The sequence below is a fragment of the Garra rufa genome, chromosome 1 (genome assembly GCF_049309525.1).
Source record: "Garra rufa chromosome 1, GarRuf1.0, whole genome shotgun sequence".
NCBI classification, from domain to species: Eukaryota; Metazoa; Chordata; class Actinopteri; order Cypriniformes; family Cyprinidae; genus Garra; species Garra rufa.
Genome location: NC_133361.1, coordinates 104,017,092 through 104,042,157, shown reverse-complemented (window position 1 = coordinate 104,042,157; position 25,066 = coordinate 104,017,092). Strand labels below are relative to the sequence as shown.

Below are 25,066 nucleotides of genomic sequence, written 5' to 3'. Positions count from 1 at the left end.
ACCCTAAAAACAGTCCAAGAATCCCAGTGTTTTGATAAGTCCAATGTGAGTGTCCACCGGTGTATATACAATCCACAGAAAGTGTAATCCAAAGTTTGCAGGTGGTGAATGGAAAGGTGAGCTCTAAAATTAGCAACTCCTCAATCCAACAGTTTGGTGACTGTCCTTTGTTTGTCATGCTGCTCTCTTATACAGTTGTACTTCCTGCTTCCTGTCATGTGTCTAGTCACATGGCAGGCCAACCATCCATTTTTAAAGACACACACTCACTTAAAATGTTAAGAGTAATAAAATGGCCTAAAAAACATGTAAAACACTTAAAACTCTATAATACATTTAAATGATTGTAATAAATAGAGCGGTAAAACACGTCTTTCTAAAAGCCAGCATATTATATAAATAGTGAAGAAAAGGCAAAAGCTTACAGCACCTGGTATTCCCAGGCGGTCTCCCATCCAAGTACTAAGCAGGCCCGACGTTGCTTAGCTTCCGAGATCAGACGAGATCGGGCGCTCTCAGCGCGGTATGGCCGTAAGCGAGGGCTGCTCCAAAAAGTGGGCTATTTAAAGATCAGACTCCGTAAAAGCCAGCATATTATATAAATAGTGAAGAAAAGGCAAAAGCTTACAGCACCTGGTATTCCCAGGCGGTCTCCCATCCAAGTGTAACAATCGGCCTTATCAGCCGAGTTACAAGACTAAAATGGAGTCAGATTTAACTGTGAGAGATGACTAGTGGTTAAAAGAATGAGACATAAAAGAAGATTGGTTTAAATAGATTTGGTTTATTTACAAGGTTCACATAAAAGACTTTAAAACAACACGATAAAACGAGGTAAACGCTGTTAAAAGCATACAGTTCATTTGTCCATACCCTAAAAACAGTCCAAGAATCCCAGTGTGTTGATAAGTCCAATGTGAGTGTCCACCGGTGTATATACAATCCACAGAAAGTGTAATCCAAAGTTTGCAGGTGGTGAATGGAAAGGTGAGCTCTAAAATTAGCAACTCCTCAATCCAACAGTTTGGTGACTGTCCTTTGTTTGTCATGCTGCTCTCTTATACAGTTGTACTTCCTGCTTCCTGTCATGTGTCTAGTCACATGGCAGGCCAACCATCCATTTTTTAAAGACACACACTCACTTAAAATGTTAAGAGTAATAAAATGGCCTAAAAAACATGTAAAACACTTAAAACTCTATAATACATTTAAATGATTGTAATAAATAGAGCGGTAAAACACGTCTTTCTAAAAGCCAGCATATTATATAAATAGTGAAGAAAAGGCAAAAGCTTACAGCACCTGGTATTCCCAGGCGGTCTCCCATCCAAGTACTAAGCAGGCCCGACGCTGCTTAGCTTCCGAGATCAGACGAGATCGGGCGCTCTCAGCGCGGTATGGCCGTAAGCGAGGGCTGCTCCAAAAAGTGGGCTATTTAAAGATCAGCCTCCGTAAAAGCCAGCATATTATATAAATAGTGAAGAAAAGGCAAAAGCTTACAGCACCTGGTATTCCCAGGCGGTCTCCCATCCAAGTGTAACAATCGGCCTTATCAGCCGAGTTACAAGACTAAAATGGGATCAGATTTAACTGTGAGAGATGACTAGTGGTTAAAAGAATGAGACATAAAAGAAGATTGGTTTAAATAGATTTGGTTTATTTACAAGGTTCACATAAAAGACTTTAAAACAACACGATAAAACGAGGTAAACGCTGTTAAAAGAATACAGTTCATTTGTCCATACCCTAAAAACAGTCCAAGAATCCCAGTGTGTTGATAAGTCCAATGTGAGTGTCCACCGGTGTATATACAATCCACAGAAAGTGTAATCCAAAGTTTGCAGGTGGTGAATGGAAAGGTGAGCTCTAAAATTAGCAACTCCTCAATCCAACAGTTTGGTGACTGTCCTTTGTTTGTCATGCTGCTCTCTTATACAGTTGTACTTCCTGCTTCCTGTCATGTGTCTAGTCACATGGCAGGCCAACCATCCATTTTTTAAAGACACACACTCACTTAAAATGTTAAGAGTAATAAAATGGCCTAAAAAACATGTAAAACACTTAAAACTCTATAATACATTTAAATGATTGTAATAAATAGAGCGGTAAAACACGTCTTTCTAAAAGCCAGCATATTATATAAATAGTGAAGAAAAGGTAAAAGCTTACAGCACCTGGTATTCCCAGGCGGTCTCCCATCCAAGTACTAAGCAGGCCCGACGCTGCTTAGCTTCCGAGATCAGACGAGATCGGGCGCTCTCAGCGCGGTATGGCCGTAAGCGAGGGCTGCTTCAAAAAGTGGGCTATTTAAAGATCAGCCTCCGTAAAAGCCAGCATATTATATAAATAGTGAAGAAAAGGCAAAAGCTTACAGCACCTGGTATTCCCAGGCGGTCTCCCATCCAAGTACTAAGCAGGCCCGACGCTGCTTAGCTTCCGAGATCAAACGAGATCGGGCGCTCTCAGCGCGGTATGGCCGTAAGCGAGGGCTGTTCCAAAAAGTGGGCTATTTAAAGATCAGCCTCCGTAAAAGCCAGCATATTATATAAATAGTGAAGAAAAGGCAAAAGCTTACAGCACCTGGTATTCCCAGGCGGTCTCCCATCCAAGTGTAACAATCGGCCTTATCAGCCGAGTTACAAGACTAAAATGGGGTCAGATTTAACTGTGAGATCAGATTTAACTGTGAGAGATGACTAGTGGTTAAAAGAATGAGACATAAAAGAAGATTGGTTTAAATAGATTTGGTTTATTTACAAGGTTCACATAAAAGACTTTAAAACAACACGATAAAACGAGGTAAACGCTGTTAAAAGAATACAGTTCATTTGTCCATACCCTAAAAACAGTCCAAGAATCCCAGTGTGTTGATAAGTCCAATGTGAGTGTCCACCGGTGTATATACAATCCACAGAAAGTGTAATCCAAAGTTTGCAGGTGGTGAATGGAAAGGTGAGCTCTAAAATTAGCAACTCCTCAATCCAACAGTTTGGTGACTGTCCTTTGTTTGTCATGCTGCTCTCTTATACAGTTGTACTTCCTGCTTCCTGTCATGTGTCTAGTCACATGGCAGGCCAACCATCCATTTTTAAAGACACACACTCACTTAAAATGTTAAGAGTAATAAAATGGCCTAAAAAACATGTAAAACACTTAAAACTCTATAATACATTTAAATGATTGTAATAAATAGAGCGGTAAAACACGTCTTTCTAAAAGCCAGCATATTATATAAATAGTGAAGAAAAGGCAAACGCTTACAGCACCTGGTATTCCCAGGCGGTCTCCCATCCAAGTACTAAGCAGGCCCGACACTGCTTAGCTTCCGAGATCAGACGAGATCGGGCGCTCTTTTTTTTTTTTTTTTTTTTTTTTTATTAAAGAAATTTCATAATACAAATTTTCCAATGTGTGCTTCACATTAGAAGTCTCACGACATAAAATAAATAAACATGAAAAAATACATCACATTATCATCAACAAAGCAAAAGGAACACATTAAACATAAGATGAATTTTCAACCAATAGAAACATCAACAATACAATATAGTTGTCCACACAAAGACGAAAGAAAAGAAAAAAAAATTAAAAATAAGATAAAATATAATCTACTCATCTCGTATTTTTTGTTTAAAATCATGCCTTTTATACTTAAGATTTAGAAAGCTCTTTCTCTTCCTGGCAATTTGCACATGAAATTCTCTAAAACATTACAAACTGTTGGTGTAAAAACATCATAAAAAGCTTTCAGCATATTTTCACTTTTAAAATACACATATAATTGTTCTACATATACTTCTATTTTCCTTTTAAAAACAGTCCAAACCTCTAACACCATTTTTTCTTTTTTGGCCACAATTCTTCTTTCCCAAATTGCGCTTTTCATTAACATTATACACAGATTTATAAACTTTTTGTGTTGACCCTTCTTTTCCCAACCAAACATCACTACTCTTTTCCATTCCATTACACTTTCATCCCAACCTTCGCTCACATCTTTAATTAAACATTTACATTTCCTTAGAAAATCCTCCAATTCTTTACAATATAAAAACAAATGTAAAATCCCCTCTTCTTTTTCATGACACACTTTACACATTGGATTTTGTTCCATTCCCACCTTGTTTAAAACAGACTCAGTAAAAACCGCTTTATGCCTTATAAAATATTCCAAACATCCTAACTTTGTTTCAACACACCTCCCCCTCATGTTTCTCCATATACATTCTTCTTTTAGATCCTTGAATTTTTCCACCCAGTACTTATTTACAATCGGCTCTTTAAAAACACCATCTCTAAAAACACAATAAAACATTTTTACAGTACATTCTTTAAAATCATACATTTTTCCCCCCAGTTTCACAAAAATATTTCCCTCTGTTTGCTCTCCTTCCATACTCTCTATTCTTTTAATCCACTCTTTGGGTATTGCATTTTTAATAATTTCATATTTATTTGTTATTTCTTGTTTACTATATTCTTCTTTTGCTTCCTCCATCGCATCCACAATATATTGTATCGGTAAAAAACCCTCTTTAAATTCATACAAAACATCTCTCACTCTTGTTATCCCCACATCCATCCATTTTTTAAAAAATATTGCTTTCTCTTGTTTTAAAATGTTGTTATTTAAGAACAGAGGTTGATTTAAAATGTTTTCTCTTCCATGCGGATTGTACTCGATTTTCGTTAAAAAATTCCCCCAGGCACTAAAAATTTCTCTATAAAATTCGTGTAATCCTTCCGTCATCCAAATTTTTGTTTTCATCCATAATATTCCGTCCCCCATGTTAAAATCCCCACATTTGTTTAAAAAGTATTTCATTGTTTTTTTCCACTCAGTTTTGTTATCTTGTTGCAGGTATTTCTTAACAATTTTTACTCTCAACGCATTTTTTCGCTGTTCCACATCCATTAAACCTAAGCCCCCCTTCTCTATCGCCCCTAAAATCGTATTATGTGCAATCCTTGCTGGTTTCCCCTCCCATAAAAAGTCAAGAAAACATTTCTTCAACCTCCGTTCTGTCCATAAAGGTATTTCAGAAACATATAAAACATACCAAAGTTTAGAAACCATTAAAACATTCAATATTAAAACCTTCCCCTTCAAGTTTAAAGTTCTCAATTTCCAAAAATTTAATCTTCTCTCTATATCTGTTACTAGTTGCTCCCACATTTCATCTCTTACTTTCCTCTCATTCTTTCCCATTACAACTCCTAAAATCCTCATTTCTTCCACTTCCTTAAAATTAAAACAATCCATTAAAACCATAGCTTTACCAAATCTCATATATACCGTTTTCTCCTCATTTACTTTACTTCCAGACCCACTACAATATTCTTTTACCAACTTCATAACTTCTTTAACACTCTCTTTTCCCTTTACAATTATTGTTGTGTCATCAGCATATTGAAAAACTTTCCCCTCAGCCTTATTTCCCTCAATTTCTATCCCTATTATTCTTTCATTCTGTTTTATAGCCAGTCCCAAGGGTTCAGAAACAAGTGAGTACAATAATGCTGAGAGTGGACAACCCTGTCTTATTGACCTTGTTATTTTAAAACACTCTGTTAAAAACCCATTACATTTTATCTTTGTTAGTGCACCCTTATATAAAATCTCAATCCATTTAATAAAATTTTCCCCGAACCCAAAACTCCTTAAAACCTCAAATAAATACCCGTGCTCAACCCTATCAAAAGCTTTTTCAAAATCCAAACTAATTATATATCCTTCTTCATTTTTTTCTTTCATGTACCATATCGTGTCCCTTATACTCATTGTTATGTCGGCTATATCTCTTCCTTTGACTCCATATGCTTGGTTTGTTTTAATTATACTTGGCATTACTTCCTTTAATCTGTTTGCTAAAACCTTCGCTAAAATCTTAAGATCTGTATTCAACATCGTGATTGGTCTGTAGTTTTTTAGATCTACTTTTTCTCCTTTCCTTTTATATATCAATTTCATTAACCCCATCCTTGTTCTTTCATTAATCTCTTCCTTTTCAAAAATTTCTTTAAAAACCTCATTTAAAATCTTTGTTAAAACTTCTTTAAAACAAACATAAAATTCAGTTCCCAAACCATCTATTCCTGGACTTTTCTTTTTATTCAGTTGATTTATTGCTCTTTCAATCTCGTCTTCCCTGATTTCTCGGTCACATTCTTTTTTATGTTCCTCACTTACTTTTGCTTTTATCTGATTCAACAGTTCCTTTTTTTCCTCCTCTTCCACCCCCCTTGCACTAAACAGATCCTCATAAAAATTCTTTATTTCTTTTAAAATCTTTTCATTCCCTTCTACAATTTCCCCATTTTCCCCTCTTATTTCTTTTATCGTTTCAGCTTTCCCTCTCTTTTTTTCCAGATCAAAAAAGAACTTTGTACATTTTTCTCCCTCCACCACATATTTTGCTTTGCTTCTTAACCTCGCCCCCTCATATTCCTTTTCTTCTATTTCTTTCAGTTTCCCCTCCATTTCCTTTATCTTTTGTATGTCTTGAAATTCTTTATTCAGTTCCATTTCCAAACGTTCCTTTATTCCTCTTTCTTTGGATCTTTTGCATTTCTGAATAACACTACAATACCTGATTGAGAATTTTTTGATTAAAAACTTTACACTCTCCCACCATATTCTCTTATCCTCTTCATACATTCCATTTTCCTTTTCTTTTTCTATAATTTCTTTCACTTTTAAAACATAATCTTCATTCTTTAAAATCTGTGTATTTAAAATCCATACTCCTGGACCTCTTTGCATTTGACTCCAGTCCAACTTAAAAGATAAAATCTTATGATCGCTAAAACTTGTTTCTTTGTACTTAATATTTTCTATAAAATTCTCCACATTTCTTGTACATAAAACATAGTCAATTCTAGTTTGGCATACAAACTGCCCTACTATTTGTCTTCTCGAAAATTCTTTTTTCTTTTCATTTCTTTCTCTCCACACATCTATCATATTATTTTCATCCATTAATGCTTTTAATTCTTTTCTTCCTGTATCTGTTTTAAAAACCATTCCTTCAGCCATATCCTGTTTACTAAAAACTGTGTTAAAATCCCCCATCATAATTATTTCTTTATACTTCTTTACAATGTTTCTTAAAACATTAAAAAACTCTTTCTTTTCCTTATCTTCCACTGGTGCATGTACATTTACTAAAATCAAATCTCTTCCTTCATATTTTGTCTCAACTACCAAACATTTCCCCATCTTGTCCTTATACACACTTTTACTCACTTTAAAAACATCGTCCTTCATTAAAAAAGCCACACCTCTCCCAGCCCGCCCATCTCCATTATTATATAAAATACCTCCATCCCATCTCTTTTTATAATCATTCATCACATTTTCTCTCCAGTTTGTTTCTTGTAATGCAACAATGTCTTCCCTTTTACATTTTTCTTTTACTTTTTCAAACTTCCTCATGTCCATCAGACCCCTTGCATTAAAAGCAACACAACTTAAAACCATTAAAAGTAAATAAAAAAAATACATAAAAATCATTATTCATCATTTTCTCCCTCCAGGACCCTTAGCACATCAAATCTGTTAGTCTCTGTCATAATCTTTTTTCTTGCACTTTCCAAATTTGGTTTTACCTTCAGTGCTCTCCTTCTTATTTGTCCTTTCCCTCCTCTGTCTTTGTCCATTTTGTCCATCTTTATTCCCTCTTCATTGTCCGTTTCTTTAACTTGATCCAACCTTCCTTGTCCATCTCTCTCCACATCACCCAGAAAAGTATTAAAACTGTCCGACATCTCCATCTCTGTCCATTGAGTGTCCTGCTCCACTGTTTGTTCGTTATTATTAATGTTGTCTTCTCTTCTTTCTCCTTCCTCTCTGCAGCTCGGTCCTCCTTCCGTTTCTTTTTGTTGTAGTCCTTCCTCCTCGTTGTGTCCTTCATGCACCTGTCTGCCCACCTGTTCTTCCCTTCCTCCTTCCTCTCCCTCCATCCAACATTCACATTTATTTAAAACTTCCTGACACCCCGGGCACCTGACAGCATTGTAATCTCGTGCAAAATGTCCCCTCTCCTCACATTTGTAGCACACAAAATTTGGGCATTCTATTAGCAGGTGATCCGGGCTCATGCACAGCCTACAGGTCTTCACCTGATGGCTGTGCATCACCCGGAAGTACTGCGGCCCTTCGGCTGTTTCTAGCCGTGTGCTATATGGCAACGATGCCACTTGCTTGGGGAACCTCACCTTAAGGAAACTTGTTCCATCTTCAATGTCGGTGCCCGGGTAGCGTCTTCTTTTAATTTTGGTAATGGGATCAACTCCCCATCCCTCCAATTTTCCTAAAATTTCTTTGTCATCCAGGTAGACAGGCAGGTGCATGAAGGAAACAACATAATCCCTGTTTTGTAGATTTTTTACTTCACAGTCCACTCCTTTTATTCTTAGTCCATCAATTAGTTTTTCACACGTTTCTTCTTTTTCCATTGTCAGTTCGTATTCTTTCCCTTGTCTTGGTCTTAGTGCTAAAATTTTGCCATGTCCACATTGTTCCGTTACAGCTTTAATAATGTCCTCCGCTCTCACCCCAATCACATTCTCCACATTCACAATCACTGTAGCTTCCTTTAAATATTGTCGCTCAACAAACTTTTCTCTTACTTCCTGTTTTTTTCCATTTGTAGCTCGTGGTCGTTTATCCAGTCCAATGTCGTTTGCCGTGCGTGTTCCTCCTGCCAGTCCAGTCTCGTTTGCCGTGCATGTTCCTCCAGCCAGTCCAGTGTCCATTGCCGTGCGTGTTCCTCCTGCCAGTCCAGTGTCGTTTGCCATCCGTCTCTCTCCAGCCAGTTCTGTTTCGTAATCCATTAATCCGTCCGTTTTTTTTAAAGAAAAATAAGTTAAGAAAAAAAAGGTTTAACCACCCTCCAGCCAGCAAAAATGCTGCTGTTAGGTGGTTTTATAACTGAAAAAAACACAAAAAAACTAACTTAAAGTAAAACCACTCACAAAACAAACAAAAAAAATCAAACACAAAATGGAGGAGAGCCTTCCTCTCCCAACTGCTGCCAACCACTTCCTGTTGCTCTCTAGCGCTCTCAGGTGGCGGTATGGCCATAAGCGAGGGCTGCTCCAAAAAGTGGGCTATTTAAAGATCAGCCTCCGTAAAAGCCAGCATATTATATAAATAGTGAAGAAAAGGCAAAAGCTTACAGCACCTGGTATTCCCAGGCGGTCTCCCATCCAAGTGTAACAATCGGCCTTATCAGCCGAGTTACAAGACTAAAATGGGGTCAGATTTAACTGTGAGAGATGACTAGTGGTTAAAAGAATGAGACATAAAAGAAGATTGGTTTAAATAGATTTGGTTTATTTACAAGGTTCACATAAAAGACTTTAAAACAACACAATAAAACGAGGTAAACGCTGTTAAAAGAATACAGTTCATTTGTCCATACCCTAAAAACAGTCCAAGAATCCCAGTGTGTTGATAAGTCCAATGTGAGTGTCCACCGGTGTATATACAATCCACAGAAAGTGTAATCCAAAGTTTGCAGGTGGTGAATGGAAAGGTGAGCTCTAAAATTAGCAACTCCTCAATCCAACAGTTTGGTGACTGTCCTTTGTTTGTCATGCTGCTCTCTTATACAGTTGTACTTCCTGCTTCCTGTCATGTGTCTAGTCACATGGCAGGCCAACCATCCATTTTTAAAGACACACACTCACTTAAAATGTTAAGAGTAATAAAATGGCCTAAAAAACATGTAAAACACTTAAAACTCTATAATACATTTAAATGATTGTAATAAATAGAGCGGTAAAACACGTCTTTCTAAAAGCCAGCATATTATATAAATAGTGAAGAAAAGGCAAATGCTTACAGCACCTGGTATTCCCAGGCGGTCTCCCATCCAAGTACTAAGCAGGCCCGACGCTGCTTAGCTTCCGAGATCAGACGAGATCGGGCGCTCTCAGCGCGGTATGGCCGTAAGCGAGGGCTGCTCCAAAAAGTGGGCTATTTAAAGATCAGCCTCCATAAAAGCCAGCATATTATATAAATAGTGAAGAAAAGGCAAAAGCTTACAGCACCTGGTATTCCCAGGCGGTCTCCCATCCAAGTGTAACAATCGGCCTTATCAGCCGAGTTACAAGACTAAAATGGGGTCAGATTTAACTGTGAGAGATGACTAGTGGTTAAAAGAATGAGACATAAAAGAAGATTGGTTTAAATAGATTTGGTTTATTTACAAGGTTCACATAAAAGACTTTAAAACAACACGATAAAACGAGGTAAACGCTGTTAAAAGCATACAGTTCATTTGTCCATACCCTAAAAGCAGTCCAAGAATCCCAGTGTGTTGATAAGTCCAATGTGAGTGTCCACCGGTGTATATACAATCCACAGAAAGTGTAATCCAAAGTTTGCAGGTGGTGAATGGAAAGGTGAGCTCTAAAATTAGCAACTCCTCAATCCAACAGTTTGGTGACTGTCCTTTGTTTGTCATGCTGCTCTCTTATACAGTTGTACTTCCTGCTTCCTGTCATGTGTCTAGTCACATGGCAGGCCAACCATCCATTTTTTAAAGACACACACTCACTTAAAATGTTAAGAGTAATAAAATGGCCTAAAAAACATGTAAAACACTTAAAACTCTATAATACATTTAAATGATTGTAATAAATAGAGCGGTAAAACACGTCTTTCTAAAAGCCAGCATATTATATAAATAGTGAAGAAAAGGCAAAAGCTTACAGCACCTGGTATTCCCAGGCGCACTCTCCTCTAAGTCCCTATACTGAGCAATTATTGACCAATCATTGAGCGCCGTTGAGCAAGTTGAGCATCTCAATCAACCAATCACTGAGCTCTGTTGAGCCGGCTGCTTCCTCAACCCACCAATCAGATGGCCGGACCGGATCAAGTGCATTATGTGAGTGACAAGCGTAAACAACCGTACTATCATCAATGGACTGAGATCGGTAACAGTGAGATCGGTAACGGCAAACAAGAGGTAAGTCCAGTATATTCTCCAGCTCCAGAAATGCTTTCTAACAGTTTTTTTTTTCCTGCATGGATTTACGTGCAGTAATTACAAAGCTATTAACTTTAAAGTTTTAAAAGCATTAATAGCGAAAATATAATCGCCCATCTAACTAAGTTACTAACATGAATCGTAAACTGCAGTAATTCTTGATAGTCTTTGTAATGTTTTACTAAAAAGTAAATACTTTGGAAATACCCAAACACAATCAGGGCTGGACATTAGGACTAACCTACTATCCAAATACAGGTAGATTTTACCTGTGGCTAGTAACACTAACGTTACTGTCACTTGCCAGTTTGTCCTGTTGGAATTGACTACTTACTGTACATTTAAATCGTTTAGGGCTGTTTTGTCCGGCTATCTCCACTAATCTAAACTATTTTGTCTATTTTTGTAGTAACTGATAAGTCATTAACAGTCAATAACATGTTAAAACACTGAAAACACAAGGCAAGCAAAAATATAGTCTAAAATGATAAAACCATTACCTTTTGAACTTTTAGCTAATCACATGAAATATCACATTAAAAGGTAAATCAGATAACATCCATAAAGATTACTCAGTACTTGTGTAGTATTTTTTTTTATTACTATTATTTTACAAAATACCTTTTTACTTCTAATTTAAGTAATAGTAATAGCAGTACTGTTACTTGTGTACATGTTTTGCATCTCCTGGTCTTCCAGTGTTTAGTCCCCTGTACAGTTTGAAAAGAAGAAACTAATCTGAATCTGTTTCTGTTTTATTACAACAGATAAAAAAGCATGGATTTGGAGGGACACAAGTGCAGTGTATGTGGCAGTAGTTTCTCTGTGAAGTCCAACCTGACTCGGCACATGCAGCTTCATGGTCCAAAGGGATATGTGTGTGAAGTGTGTGGGAAAAGCTTCTCACTGAAACAGCAGCTGAGCAGCCACCAAAAACAGCACCTGTACCCATGCATCCGTCTGTACAGGCAGGGAGAGGCCAAGCTGCAGTGTACGGATGCAGCTAAGAGTGTGGCAGTGGCCCCCAGCAAAGCAGTAGACCCCAGCTGTCTGGATTCTGAAAAGGCGGAGGCTGCTGCAAAGAAAGCTGGAGGGGAAATGTGGAAAGGCCAGCTAGTTGTCACATTCGGCAAATATGCAGGACAGTCTTTCAGGTGGCTGCTCGAAAATGATGTGGGCTGGGTCATATGGCTGCTGTCTGAATATTGCCAGAAGGGTGAGAAGAACGATCTCCTAAAGTGGCAAAAGGAGCGATTGCTGCAGTATGCCAGAGAGTTCCCGCCTGTCACCTTTCATCTTGACAAACACTTGGAGGTAACTTTGACCCGTTAACTGAGATTAAATTATATTTACTGTTTTGTTTATAAAAAAAAATGTAGTGCATGTGTAAATAAGTTAGGCACATATTAATGCACCTTCAATAGTAAAATCATCAATGTTTACTCTGCACAAAAGCTTGTGCTTTAGACATAGGAAGTGGTAACAGTGTAAGTACTTGTGTTTATGTGGTACAATACAACTCTGTATGTGTTTTTCTATAATTTCTTTATTTTCTGCATGAACAGGAGTCAAGGAAAGACAAAGGAAAGAAGGCTGAATCTACCCTTTCTAAGTTCCAGCAGGATCCTGACTATGCCAGTGATGCTGAATTGTTGGCAGCTGCTGGTAATTAACATTTAACACGGCATAACTCTATTTTGAAATTCATATAACATTTTCTTACTGATGTATTTCAAACATCTGACTAAATACACTGCCGAAATATCACACATTTTATGGCACTGATAATGACGACAGTAGGTTTTGGATTTCACTTTAATTTTCAGCAGGGTGAGGTATATTATCAAGCTAGCTGCCCCTTTTTCAGTGTAACAGATTTAATGCCTAAATGCTTTTTTTGGCATTTAGATAACACATACAAAAATCTATTTAATTTGTATATGTGATATGTTAGATTTTTTTATTATATTACAATATTTGTTTACACTATTGCCTATATTTTTTGTAGCAGCTCTATACTAAAATGTTTGTATTAAATATAATTTGTGTTCTCTAAAATAAGATCTGATAACATGGAAAATAGAAACAAACTTTGTTTATTGTGATAATGCTTGTGTTTGTCATTATATTCACATCTTAAGCAATGTGCTCAATACATTTTGTCTGATTTTTTCTACAGAGACTGTCCTTGAAGAGTCTGAGGTAGCGGTCTCCACACAGCTGACCACCTGGGGAGAGCTCACACCGGCTGTGAGTCAGGACTCTTCCCACAGCCTCAGCACATCTCAGGGAAGACCTTCTTCCCCTGTTGACACCTCTGCCTCAGAAACTGGTAACATCTTGCTGGAGGGCTGGCAGAAATACTGGGAGCATCCACCTCCATCTACACAAGCCAATGGTATAGCTCCTCCTAACATCAAGTGGCTGAAATGTGATGAGATGTATGGTCTGTTTGAGAGGCCTTCCAGGTACAAGAATGCCAAAGGAGATATTGTGGAGAGAAGGCTTTTAAAGGAGAAGATGCAGTTCCACCCACCCCCAATTCCTACTTCTGTCAAGGGAGGACTGCCCAACATGATGGCATTTTTCACAACCCCTGCCTTCTTCTGGCGCCCAGTTGGTGTGATGCAAGCCAAGATCCGCTGCCCTAGCTCCAACTGCCCTGCACCACCAGGTGAATACCTTGAAAAGAAAGGTTTTGGTAGTTATGCCAGGCAAGTGTGTGGGATGAAGTACAATTACACCCTGTTGACAGAGAAGCTGAAGTGTTCACATTGTGAAAAGATGAGGCGGGCAGTGAGTAAGACACATAGTGACGCAGACAGTGAAGATGAGGACAGTCATCATGTTCAGCAGTACATTTGGCTGGCACACAGTCCCAAGATTCTGATGAACTTGGCCCCGGCCATCAGAAGCATGTTTCCTGCCATACTGTGTGGGAAGCGTGCTATTGACAAAGGCGTGGTTACTCTTCTGAATGACAGGGTCAACAGTGTGTCCATGAACAAAGTCCAGAGAGTGCTGCAGCAGGGACATGATGAGTGGTATGTGGAGCGCCGTGACCTGTACCAGACTCTCCTGTATGAAGCCCACACAGCTGGATCTGCATCGTCTCAGAAGAGCATCCTGTCCTTTGTCAAAGCTGCTGGTACTTACACCCCTCCTCTGCCCCGGACTCCCCTTCCTTGTGCCCGTGTGCTGAGGCGTGCACACATGATCATGGAGATGGAGAGGATGCCTGTGTACAGAGCCTCAATCCTCAGTGTGACTGGAGAAATCCTCTGCATTGATGGTACAAGAAAGGTATGTGTATTGTATCAATTCATGAAGTTATGCAGACTTAATATTTATTTAGTCACTTTAAAGTGACTTGAGCCAGCTTATTGTTTTGAATAAGGGACTTTGGCCTCACTGTTCAGTGTTCAAATGTGATGGATACAAAATGTACATGCATTGTAATTCATATAAATTATATTGGACAGACAGGTTATTGTTAGATCTTATCAAATGAATGTTCTGCTTTGTGTTTTCCAGGTCCTTAAGAAGATATATGGTGATGGTCAGGGCACCATGCAGTATGTCACCAGTGTGCTGAACGAGTGGGGCCAGTTCTTGACCACAGTGGTGGTGGCAGCTGAGTCTGAGGGGTGTTACAGCCGTATGGCCAAAGGTCTGATGGGCCGCTTTGAACGAGCTAGGGCTCCTGCACCAACTGTCATATATGCAGATAACAACTGTTGTCGGTAGGTAATAACACATCCATATACCCTGATAAAATTTGTCATTCATTTAATGTTAAAAAAACAAAGAACACATGCTGAATTTATATTGTTTCAGTGACAGTGGTTCGTCCTTCCTGGAGAACCTGTTCGGGGACTGGGTGCAGAAGGGCACTGTGGTCAGACTGGACATTCGACACTGGCTGCACCGCTGGGATGCTGTTGTCATCAAACAGAGCCATGCCAAGTATGGGGTGTTCATGAGTGCCCTTGCAGGTGCAGTGCTGGCCTACTACAAGGACGATATGATGCTCCTAATCCAGGCAGTCAGGAAGGGCAACCAGGAGTTGTACGCCAGTCTTTCAGACGAGGACATGATAACCTTCCTCAAACCTCACCAGATCAGGTCCTATGTCAGACGGATCACCCGTGGGGTTGAGGTTAAGTGTACTATTAATCCATGTATAATCTTTATGTATAAGAAGCTCAAAACATACTTCACTAAAATTAACTAAGTTGTCACACTACTATATTTCATTTTGGAAATACTTCCAATTATTGAAATAATTTCACATTTTAAGCGATATAACTATATAAAATAAATGTGAATGATTGTTACAGGAGACAGCTTCAGCAATTGAGTCCATCATTACGGAGTTCAAGGGACCTGCAGGCCTTGACATTGATGGAATCCACCTGTTCAAATCAGCACAGGCAGTGGATTCTCACTGGGCAACTGCAAGCAAGCATCTTAGTTGTATGCAGGTGGGTAAACATTTTTGAACTAATCATTGTAAAATCATACAAACTCAAACTCACAGACACCATAATAAATAAGCAACGCATGTTTTATAGGACCCCCCTGGCATACAGCTGTATGTTTCAGTGAAGGTGGTGGTGCTGAATGGTGTCCGCCTGAACAAGTACAGGTGTCGGCGAGGCAGTAACTCCTTGGAGGGCTTGCACTCACACCTGTACAATGCCATTCCCTCACAGAGATGTGGAGTTATGCCATTCCAAGTAAGTATAAACAGCTTTAATATTTTAAAAAAATATTGATTACACAACATTGTTCATAAGCATATTTTACCTGTATCCTCCCTGCTTTTGTGCTACCCTCTCTTCCTGTGTGTATGTGAGCTCTATGCTGTTCACATAGCATCAACCGGGTGTATGAGATGCGCACACACACAAAATAGCCTATTGCGGACAAAAGACAAATTGTATGTCATGCTGCTGGGCGATGCCCACTTTGTAATCAAAATTAGTTTCTGATGTACAATAATGCATGAATGGTCATGTCTTTCAGGTGTATCTGATTGCATTTGCTGTGCAGTGGAACAGCCGCATGGAATCACTCCGGGTTGCTGGTGGTCATGGCAGGCAGACGTGGTGTATGGACCCACGGCAGATTCAGCGCCTGAATCAGCAGGCTGTTGTGCTCTTCGGTAAAGAGCATGTCCTCGAGCCCAACTTTGCCTCTCCAATGCCCTACCCTGCTGTATACAAGGACCCAGACGAGGAGGAGCTCCTTGGAGTAGAGTATGCCATGTGCCAGTCAACCAGCTTCACTGCAAGGGATTACTATGCCCAGCAAGGTACACAATCCTGCATTATAACAATATACATACATACTGAGCAGTCAAATACCTATAAATATCATGCATATTCTATCCATGACAAGTATGCATGATATAGTTCATTTTTATTTTACATAATATGAAACAAATGAACTGCAGCATCGCCATGTTGTATTAATTAGTCTACTGTTAGTTGTTGTAACTGCCTAGACACACTGGTGATTAGTACATTACATATTTGCAGTTGAGGAAGAGCAGGCCCGTGAAGAAGAGGAGACGGCTGAACAAGGCGAGGACAAGCTGTCAGATGAGGGCGTAGACATGGGTGCAGAGTCAGAGGAGGATCCTATGGACACTGTCAGTGACAAACATGTCATCCTCACTCAATCAGAACAGGTGGAGGAGGAGGACAGTCCTGCTCTGCAGGATGTGCTGATGACCCAGAGCCATCTGCATCTTCCTGGGCTGGAGGAAGTGGAAGCCTTGGCCCTTCTCATTTTAGAACTGGCAGACAACAGTGACCGTCACCTAGTGCCAGCTGACCTAAGGCTGAAGATTGGCAATGCAGTTGGTGCTCTGCATGAGCATGTCAGGTCTGCAGCCAACTTTGTAAAAAGGTATGAGTCAAGGTGGGGTTACACCCTGTTTGGCAGATGCTTGGGAGCTGACACACCTGAGACCAGAGCAGCACAGAAGACAAAGTTTTCCTGGATGAAGTACCCTCAGTCAGCCCAGGTGACTGAGGATAGTCGTCTGTTGTACCTCATTATTAAGATGCTGAAAAACCGGCCACCAGCCAGTCGTCTCACCTCCCCCACTAAAATCACCAATGCAATCAAGGGCCAGTATAAAAGGATTGTAGACCGAGTCAGAGACGATCCCATCCTCAAAGGTCTCTCCATTCCTCTGCCCAATCTGAATGCCAAGTCCATCTCTACATTCATGGCACGGGAAGAGAAGAAGGCTAACTACAGGGCAACAGTAATGCCAAAGGTGAAACCCCACCAAAGAGTGCTGTCAGAAGAACCAATGCCAGCAGCTCCGACTCTGCCAGAATCCCTTCCAGCTCCAGATCGACCTCAGGTTCAGTACCAGAGCCTACGTCATACAGCTGGGAAAAGGCATGGTCAGAAGCGGAAGTAAGTTGTTCAGTTCTTCATGTCACAAGTATGTGACTTTACTACTTTATTCAAATATGTGAACATATCTGAATTTATCAGCTGAGTGGTTTAAACTTAAACACAACAAACCACGTGAATTGATAGTCATACACATTATTTCTCATTAATTATACTCATCATCATATGTATGATTTATTTTTGCAGGGTTGATGTGGAAATGCTTGGGAACCGGCCCATTCAACCTAAACCCCCTGTGGCCACGTACATCCCACCCAGAGCGTCAGCAGCACCTGTCCTGGTAGTGGTTCCTGCACAGCCACAGGGACCATCTATGATGCTCTGTGGGGCATCCAGCAGTCAAGGGTTCATACCTTTCACACCACCTCCTGCGCTGACATCCAGACCAATCAAGCCTCATAAATCCATGAAGCCTTGTGGGGCCTGCCAAGTACCCCAGTGTGGTGGGCAGCGCAAGAGGTACACGCCCTCCAAAGACAAGGCTGCTGAAAGTAGCCAAAAAATATTTACCTATTGCCCAGCAACTAGGAAGTCCACCACTTCAGGTTTTGAAGGTGTTGTGTTCAACAGTTTTGAACACTTCAAAAGTGTAGTAGATGAGGAACTAAAAAAGAAAAAAAATAACAACTAGAGAGCCAACTCCATCTGCAACTACATCCCCCAAATCACATTCCCCAAGTCATATTTGCTACAATATCTGCCTGTTATACCAATTCATTATACACCACCTATAAAACACATACCTATTTTCTCATAGAAAAAAAGATGTGTTTTTAGTGAATGTAAATATCTGCTTAACATTGCATACTATTGCACTGCATTACCTCATCCCCTTGTATATAGTACGTATATTGTATATTGCTTAATGTGTACATGTATAAATCTTGTAATACGAATCCTGTAAATAATAACTTATTAGTTCCTATTTTGCTATATTTTCTGCTAAATTACATAATAATTAATGTTAATTCTATTCTGTTTACATTGTTTCCTTGTGTTAATGTTATTGTTGTTGTGTTGTTTATTTATTTCTAATATGTAGATATATATTGTTGAACAAATAAAATAAAAGAATGTTTCCAAATATATGATTCCTTTCACTGCTGTTTCCCCATTTGTCCACTTGATAGAGGTAAAGACTGTCACATGAAACTGTATTGAGTATAAGAGAGGCTGAATTACTTACCAGTAAGGTAAAGATAAAGTCTTTTTCTAAAATTCCATTAAGGCCCTTTTATGTGTACATTTTACATGCTCCCAGGGCGAATGGGGCCAATAGAGTGAATAATATCTCAGATATGAGCAAATTACACTTTGTTCAAGTACCCTAATATAGTTTCTTAGATTTTTTTTTCAGTGATCTTGCAAACATTGTAACTAAAAGTCTCAAGTTTATTTGTAAAGTGCATTCATTCATACTTCAAACAGATATGACAAACACATTTGTTACATTACTTGTTTTTTATTGTTTTAATTAAAGCATTATGTTTGTTACATTATGTGACAGACATCTTATTATTAAGCAATAAGGTTCGAGAGGCCGTGCTGTATCATGAATAAATTAGGCATATAAAACGGTTACCACACAATAAAAATATTAATATCAAAAATATATATTAATTTATATATATATTAGGTTGTACGTTTTCATAAAGTAAAATCATTAACTGCCTTCCGCTGTAAAAAGTAGTCCCTAACTGCTAAAGCTTTGTTTACGTTGCTAAGGAGGTTCAATGATACACAAAACCGTTGAGTGAAGCGGTCAAAGCCGTGCTGTATCATGAATACGACACAGCTGCTGACCAATCAGAATTGAGGAATGGAACTAACCGTTTTATAATACTTAATAAAACATTCAAGTCAGAGATTCTAGTCTTCATGGTCTTATTCACAAAAACATAAAAAAGAACAGTAAACCATTTCAGAGGTAAACAAGACTTAGTATTGATATCCCTCCCCTCTCCTCTCTTCTGTCTATTTCCATATGGCCCCTCCCCTCTCCTGCTAATCTGTTTACTTCTTTTTTTTTCACAGTGATCAGGACCCAGGATAGGGACTTGGAGGGGTCATGAGCCATTCCCAGGCGGTCTCCCATCCAAGTACTAAGCAGGCCCGACGCTGCTTAGCTTCCGAGATCAGACGAGATCGGGCGCTCTCAGCGCGGTATGGCCGTAAGCGAGGGCTGCTCCAAAAAGTGGGCTATTTAAAGATCAGTCTCCGTAAAAGCCAGCATATTATATAAATAGTGAAGAAAAGGCAAAAGCTTACAGCACCTGGTATTCCCAGGCGGTCTCCCATCCAAGTACTAAGCAGGCCCGACGCTACTTAGCTTCCGAGATCAGACGAGATCGGGCGCTCTCAGCGCGGTATGGCCGTAAGCGAGGGCTGCTCCAAAAAGTGGGCTATTTAAAGATCAGCCTCCGTAAAAGCCAGCATATTATATAAATAGTGAAGAAAAGGCAAAAGCTTACAGCACCTGGTATTCCCAGGCGGTCTCCCATCCAAGTGTAACAATCGGCCTTATCAGCCGAGTTACAAGACTAAAATGGGGTCAGATTTAACTGTGAGAGATGACTAGTGGTTAAAAGAATGAGACATAAAAGAAGATTGGTTTAAATAGATTTGGTTTATTTACAAGGTTCACATAAAAGACTTTAAAACAACACGATAAAACGAGGTAAACGCTGTTAAAAGAATACAGTTCATTTGTCCATACCCTAAAAACAGTCCAAGAATCCCAGTGTGTTGATAAGTCCAATGTGAGTGTCCACCGGTGTATATACAATCCACAGAAAGTGTAATCCAAAGTTTGCAGGTGGTGAATGGAAAGGTGAGCTCTAAAATTAGCAACTCCTCAATCCAACAGTTTGGTGACTGTCCTTTGTTTGTCATGCTGCTCTCTTATACAGTTGTACTTCCTGCTTCCTGTCATGTGTCTAGTCACATGGCAGGCCAACCATCCATTTTTAAAGACACACACTCACTTAAAATGTTAAGAGTAATAAAATGGCCTAAAAAACATGTAAAACACTTAAAACTCTATAATACATTTAAATGATTGTAATAAATAGAGCGGTAAAACACGTCTTTCTAAAAGCCAGCATATTATATAAATAGTGAAGAAAAGGCAAAAGCTTACAGCACCTGGTATTCCCAGGCGGTCTCCCATCCAAGTACTAAGCAGGCCCGACGCTGCTTAGCTTCCGAGATCAGACGAGATCGGGCGCTCTCAGCGCGGTATGGCCGTAAGCGAGGGCTGCTCCAAAAAGTGGGCTATTTAAAGATCAGCCTCCGTAAAAGCCAGCATATTATATAAATAGTGAAGAAAAGGCAAAAGCTTACAGCACCTGGTATTCCCAGGCGGTCTCCCATCCAAGTACTAAGCAGGCCCGACGCTGCTTAGCTTCCGAGATCAGACGAGATCGGGCGCTCTCAGCGCGGTATGGCCGTAAGCGAGGGCTGCTCCAAAAAGTGGGCTATTTAAAGATCAGCCTCCGTAAAAGCCAGCATATTATATAAATAGTGAAGAAAAGGCAAAAGCTTACAGCACCTGGTATTCCCAGGCGGTCTCCCATCCAAGTGTAACAATCGGCCTTATCAGCCGAGTTACAAGACTAAAATGGGATCAGATTTAACTGTGAGAGATGACTAGTGGTTAAAAGAATGAGACATAAAAGAAGATTGGTTTAAATAGATTTGGTTTATTTACAAGGTTCACATAAAAGACTTTAAAACAACACGATAAAACGAGGTAAACGCTGTTAAAAGAATACAGTTCATTTGTCCATACCCTAAAAACAGTCCAAGAATCCCAGTGTGTTGATAAGTCCAATGTGAGTGTCCACCGGTGTATATACAATCCACAGAAAGTGTAATCCAAAGTTTGCAGGTGGTGAATGGAAAGGTGAGCTCTAAAATTAGCAACTCCTCAATCCAACAGTTTGGTGACTGTCCTTTGTTTGTCATGCTGCTCTCTTATACAGTTGTACTTCCTGCTTCCTGTCATGTGTCTAGTCACATGGCAGGCCAACCATCCATTTTTTAAAGACACACACTCACTTAAAATGTTAAGAGTAATAAAATGGCCTAAAAAACATGTAAAACACTTAAAACTCTATAATACATTTAAATGATTGTAATAAATAGAGCGGTAAAACACGTCTTTCTAAAAGCCAGCATATTATATAAATAGTGAAGAAAAGGCAAAAGCTTACAGCACCTGGTATTCCCAGGCGGTCTCCCATCCAAGTACTAAGCAGGCCCGACGCTGCTTAGCTTCCGAGATCAGACGAGATCGGGCGCTCTCAGCGCGGTATGGCCGTAAGCGAGGGCTGCTTCAAAAAGTGGGCTATTTAAAGATCAGCCTCCGTAAAAGCCAGCATATTATATAAATAGTGAAGAAAAGGCAAAAGCTTACAGCACCTGGTATTCCCAGGCGGTCTCCCATCCAAGTACTAAGCAGGCCCGACGCTGCTTAGCTTCCGAGATCAGACGAGATCGGGCGCTCTCAGCGCGGTATGGCCGTAAGCGAGGGCTGCTCCAAAAAGTGGGCTATTTAAAGATCAGCCTCCGTAAAAGCCAGCATATTATATAAATAGTGAAGAAAAGGCAAAAGCTTACAGCACCTGGTATTCCCAGGCGGTCTCCCATCCAAGTGTAACAATCGGCCTTATCAGCCGAGTTACAAAACTAAAATGGGGTCAGATTTAACTGTGAGAGATGACTAGTGGTTAAAAGAATGAGACATAAAAGAAGATTGGTTTAAATAGATTTGGTTTATTTACAAGGTTCACATAAAAGACTTTAAAACAACACGATAAAACGAGGTAAACGCTGTTAAAAGAATACAGTTCATTTGTCCATACCCTAAAAACAGTCCAAGAATCCCAGTGTGTTGATAAGTCCAATGTGAGTGTCCACCGGTGTATATACAATCCACAGAAAGTGTAATCCAAAGTTTGCAGGTGGTGAATGGAAAGGTGAGCTCTAAAATTAGCAACTCCTCAATCCAACAGTTTGGTGACTGTCCTTTGTTTGTCATGCTGCTCTCTTATACAGTTGTACTTCCTGCTTCCTGTCATGTGTCTAGTCACATGGCAGGCCAACCATCCATTTTTTAAAGACACACACTCACTTAAAATGTTAAGAGTAATAAAATGGCCTAAAAAACATGTAAAACACTTAAAACTCTATAATACATTTAAATGATTGTAATAAATAGAGCGGTAAAACACGTCTTTCTAAAAGCCAGCATATTATATAAATAGTGAAGAAAAGGCAAAAGCTTACAGCACCTGGTATTCCCAGGCGGTCTCCCATCCAAGTACTAAGCAGGCCCGACGCTGCTTAGCTTCCGAGATCAGACGAGATCGGGCGCTCTCAGCGCGGTATGGCCGTAAGCGAGGGCTGCTTCAAAAAGTGGGCTATTTAAAGATCAGCCTCCGTAAAAGCCAGCATATTATATAAATAGTGAAGAAAAGGCAAAAGCTTACAGCACCTGGTATTCCCAGGCGGTCTCCCATCCAAGTACTAAGCAGGCCCGACGCTGCTTAGCTTCCGAGATCAGACGAGATCGGGCGCTCTCAGCGCGGTATGGCCGTAAGCGAGGGCTGCTCCAAAAAGTGGGCTATTTAAAGATCAGCCTCCGTAAAAGCCAGCATATTATATAAATAGTGAAGAAAAGGCAAAAGCTTACAGCACCTGGTATTCCCAGGCGGTCTCCCATCCAAGTGTAACAATCGGCCTTATCAGCCGAGTTACAAGACTAAAATGGGGTCAGATTTAACTGTGAGAGATGACTAGTGGTTAAAAGAATGAGACATAAAAGAAGATTGGTTTAAATAGATTTGGTTTATTTACAAGGTTCACATAAAAGACTTTAAAACAACACGATAAAACGAGGTAAACGCTGTTAAAAGCATACAGTTCATTTGTCCATACCCTAAAAACAGTCCAAGAATCCCAGTGTGTTGATAAGTCCAATGTGAGTGTCCACCGGTGTATATACAATCCACAGAAAGTGTAATCCAAAGTTTGCAGGTGGTGAATGGAAAGGTGAGCTCTAAAATTAGCAACTCCTCAATCCAACAGTTTGGTGACTGTCCTTTGTTTGTCATGCTGCTCTCTTATACAGTTGTACTTCCTGCTTCCTGTCATGTGTCTAGTCACATGGCAGGCCAACCATCCATTTTTTAAAGACACACACTCACTTAAAATGTTAAGAGTAATAAAATGGCCTAAAAAACATGTAAAACACTTAAAACTCTATAATACATTTAAATGATTGTAATAAATAGAGCGGTAAAACACGTCTTTCTAAAAGCCAGCATATTATATAAATAGTGAAGAAAAGGCAAAAGCTTACAGCACCTGGTATTCCCAGGCGGTCTCCCATCCAAGTACTAAGCAGGCCCGACGCTGCTTAGCTTCCGAGATCAGACGAGATCGGGCGTTCTCAGCGCGGTATGGCCGTAAGCGAGGGCTGCTCCAAAAAGTGGGCTATTTAAAGATCAGCCTCCGTAAAAGCCAGCATATTATATAAATAGTGAAGAAAAGGCAAAAGCTTACAGCACCTGGTATTCCCAGGCGGTCTCCCATCCAAGTACTAAGCAGGCCCGACGCTGCTTAGCTTCCGAGATCAGACGAGATCGGGCGCTCTCAGCGCGGTATGGCCGTAAGCGAGGGCTGCTCCAAAAAGTGGGCTATTTAAAGATCAGCCTCCGTAAAAGCCAGCATATTATATAAATAGTGAAGAAAAGGCAAAAGCTTACAGCACCTGGTATTCCCAGGCGGTCTCCCATCCAAGTGTAACAATCGGCCTTATCAGCCGAGTTACAAGACTAAAATGGGGTCAGATTTAACTGTGAGAGATGACTAGTGGTTAAAAGAATGAGACATAAAAGAAGATTGGTTTAAATAGATTTGGTTTATTTACAAGGTTCACATAAAAGACTTTAAAACAACACGATAAAACGAGGTAAACGCTGTTAAAAGAATACAGTTCATTTGTCCATACCCTAAAAACAGTCCAAGAATCCCAGTGTGTTGATAAGTCCAATGTGAGTGTCCACCGGTGTATATACAATCCACAGAAAGTGTAATCCAAAGTTTGCAGGTGGTGAATGGAAAGGTGAGCTCTAAAATTAGCAACTCCTCAATCCAACAGTTTGGTGACTGTCCTTTGTTTGTCATGCTGCTCTCTTATACAGTTGTACTTCCTGCTTCCTGTCATGTGTCTAGTCACATGGCAGGCCAACCATCCATTTTTAAAGACACACACTCACTTAAAATGTTAAGAGTAATAAAATGGCCTAAAAAACATGTAAAACACTTAAAACTCTATAATACATTTAAATGATTGTAATAAATAGAGCGGTAAAACACGTCTTTCTAAAAGCCAGCATATTATATAAATAGTGAAGAAAAGGCAAAAGCTTACAGCACCTGGTATTCCCAGGCGGTCTCCCATCCAAGTACTAAGCAGGCCCGACGCTGCTTAGCTTCCGAGATCAGACGAGATCGGGCGCTCTCAGCGCGGTATGGCCGTAAGCGAGGGCTGCTCCAAAAAGTGGGCTATTTAAAGATCAGCCTCCGTAAAAGCCAGCATATTATATAAATAGTGAAGAAAA

At 39.8% G+C, this 25,066-nt stretch overlaps 15 non-coding genes and 1 pseudogene across 15 annotated transcripts; all 16 read right to left on the bottom strand.

Moving 5' to 3' along the window:
* Nucleotides 1–418: 418 nt before the first annotated feature.
* Nucleotides 419–537, bottom strand: LOC141318069 (5S ribosomal RNA). The gene has a single exon (XR_012352408.1). It is a non-coding gene; the product is annotated as a 5S ribosomal RNA (ribosomal RNA).
* A 753-nt stretch (nt 538–1,290) lies between these two features.
* Nucleotides 1,291–1,409, bottom strand: LOC141299833 (5S ribosomal RNA). The gene has a single exon (XR_012341859.1). It is a non-coding gene; the product is annotated as a 5S ribosomal RNA (ribosomal RNA).
* A 753-nt stretch (nt 1,410–2,162) lies between these two features.
* Nucleotides 2,163–2,281, bottom strand: LOC141299827 (5S ribosomal RNA). The gene has a single exon (XR_012341858.1). It is a non-coding gene; the product is annotated as a 5S ribosomal RNA (ribosomal RNA).
* Nucleotides 2,282–2,365: 84 nt separating this feature from the next.
* Nucleotides 2,366–2,484, bottom strand: LOC141314186 (5S ribosomal RNA). The gene has a single exon (XR_012350103.1). It is a non-coding gene; the product is annotated as a 5S ribosomal RNA (ribosomal RNA).
* Nucleotides 2,485–9,841: 7,357 nt separating this feature from the next.
* On the bottom strand, nt 9,842–9,960 carry LOC141312516 (5S ribosomal RNA). The gene has a single exon (XR_012349238.1). It is a non-coding gene; the product is annotated as a 5S ribosomal RNA (ribosomal RNA).
* Nucleotides 9,961–19,492: 9,532 nt separating this feature from the next.
* LOC141346611 (5S ribosomal RNA) lies at nt 19,493–19,615 on the bottom strand (annotated as a pseudogene).
* Nucleotides 19,616–19,699: 84 nt separating this feature from the next.
* Nucleotides 19,700–19,818, bottom strand: LOC141317704 (5S ribosomal RNA). Its single transcript, XR_012352066.1, has one exon. It is a non-coding gene; the product is annotated as a 5S ribosomal RNA (ribosomal RNA).
* Nucleotides 19,819–20,570: 752 nt separating this feature from the next.
* Nucleotides 20,571–20,689, bottom strand: LOC141299819 (5S ribosomal RNA). The gene has a single exon (XR_012341857.1). It is a non-coding gene; the product is annotated as a 5S ribosomal RNA (ribosomal RNA).
* Nucleotides 20,690–20,773: 84 nt separating this feature from the next.
* Nucleotides 20,774–20,892, bottom strand: LOC141299811 (5S ribosomal RNA). Its single transcript, XR_012341856.1, has one exon. It is a non-coding gene; the product is annotated as a 5S ribosomal RNA (ribosomal RNA).
* Nucleotides 20,893–21,645: 753 nt separating this feature from the next.
* LOC141299805 (5S ribosomal RNA) lies at nt 21,646–21,764 on the bottom strand. Its single transcript, XR_012341855.1, has one exon. It is a non-coding gene; the product is annotated as a 5S ribosomal RNA (ribosomal RNA).
* Nucleotides 21,765–21,848: 84 nt separating this feature from the next.
* Nucleotides 21,849–21,967, bottom strand: LOC141299799 (5S ribosomal RNA). The gene has a single exon (XR_012341854.1). It is a non-coding gene; the product is annotated as a 5S ribosomal RNA (ribosomal RNA).
* A 753-nt stretch (nt 21,968–22,720) lies between these two features.
* On the bottom strand, nt 22,721–22,839 carry LOC141299784 (5S ribosomal RNA). The gene has a single exon (XR_012341852.1). It is a non-coding gene; the product is annotated as a 5S ribosomal RNA (ribosomal RNA).
* An 84-nt stretch (nt 22,840–22,923) lies between these two features.
* On the bottom strand, nt 22,924–23,042 carry LOC141299776 (5S ribosomal RNA). The gene has a single exon (XR_012341851.1). It is a non-coding gene; the product is annotated as a 5S ribosomal RNA (ribosomal RNA).
* Nucleotides 23,043–23,795: 753 nt separating this feature from the next.
* Nucleotides 23,796–23,914, bottom strand: LOC141312661 (5S ribosomal RNA). The gene has a single exon (XR_012349251.1). It is a non-coding gene; the product is annotated as a 5S ribosomal RNA (ribosomal RNA).
* An 84-nt stretch (nt 23,915–23,998) lies between these two features.
* Nucleotides 23,999–24,117, bottom strand: LOC141299768 (5S ribosomal RNA). The gene has a single exon (XR_012341850.1). It is a non-coding gene; the product is annotated as a 5S ribosomal RNA (ribosomal RNA).
* A 752-nt stretch (nt 24,118–24,869) lies between these two features.
* On the bottom strand, nt 24,870–24,988 carry LOC141299761 (5S ribosomal RNA). The gene has a single exon (XR_012341849.1). It is a non-coding gene; the product is annotated as a 5S ribosomal RNA (ribosomal RNA).
* Nucleotides 24,989–25,066: the final 78 nt, after the last annotated feature.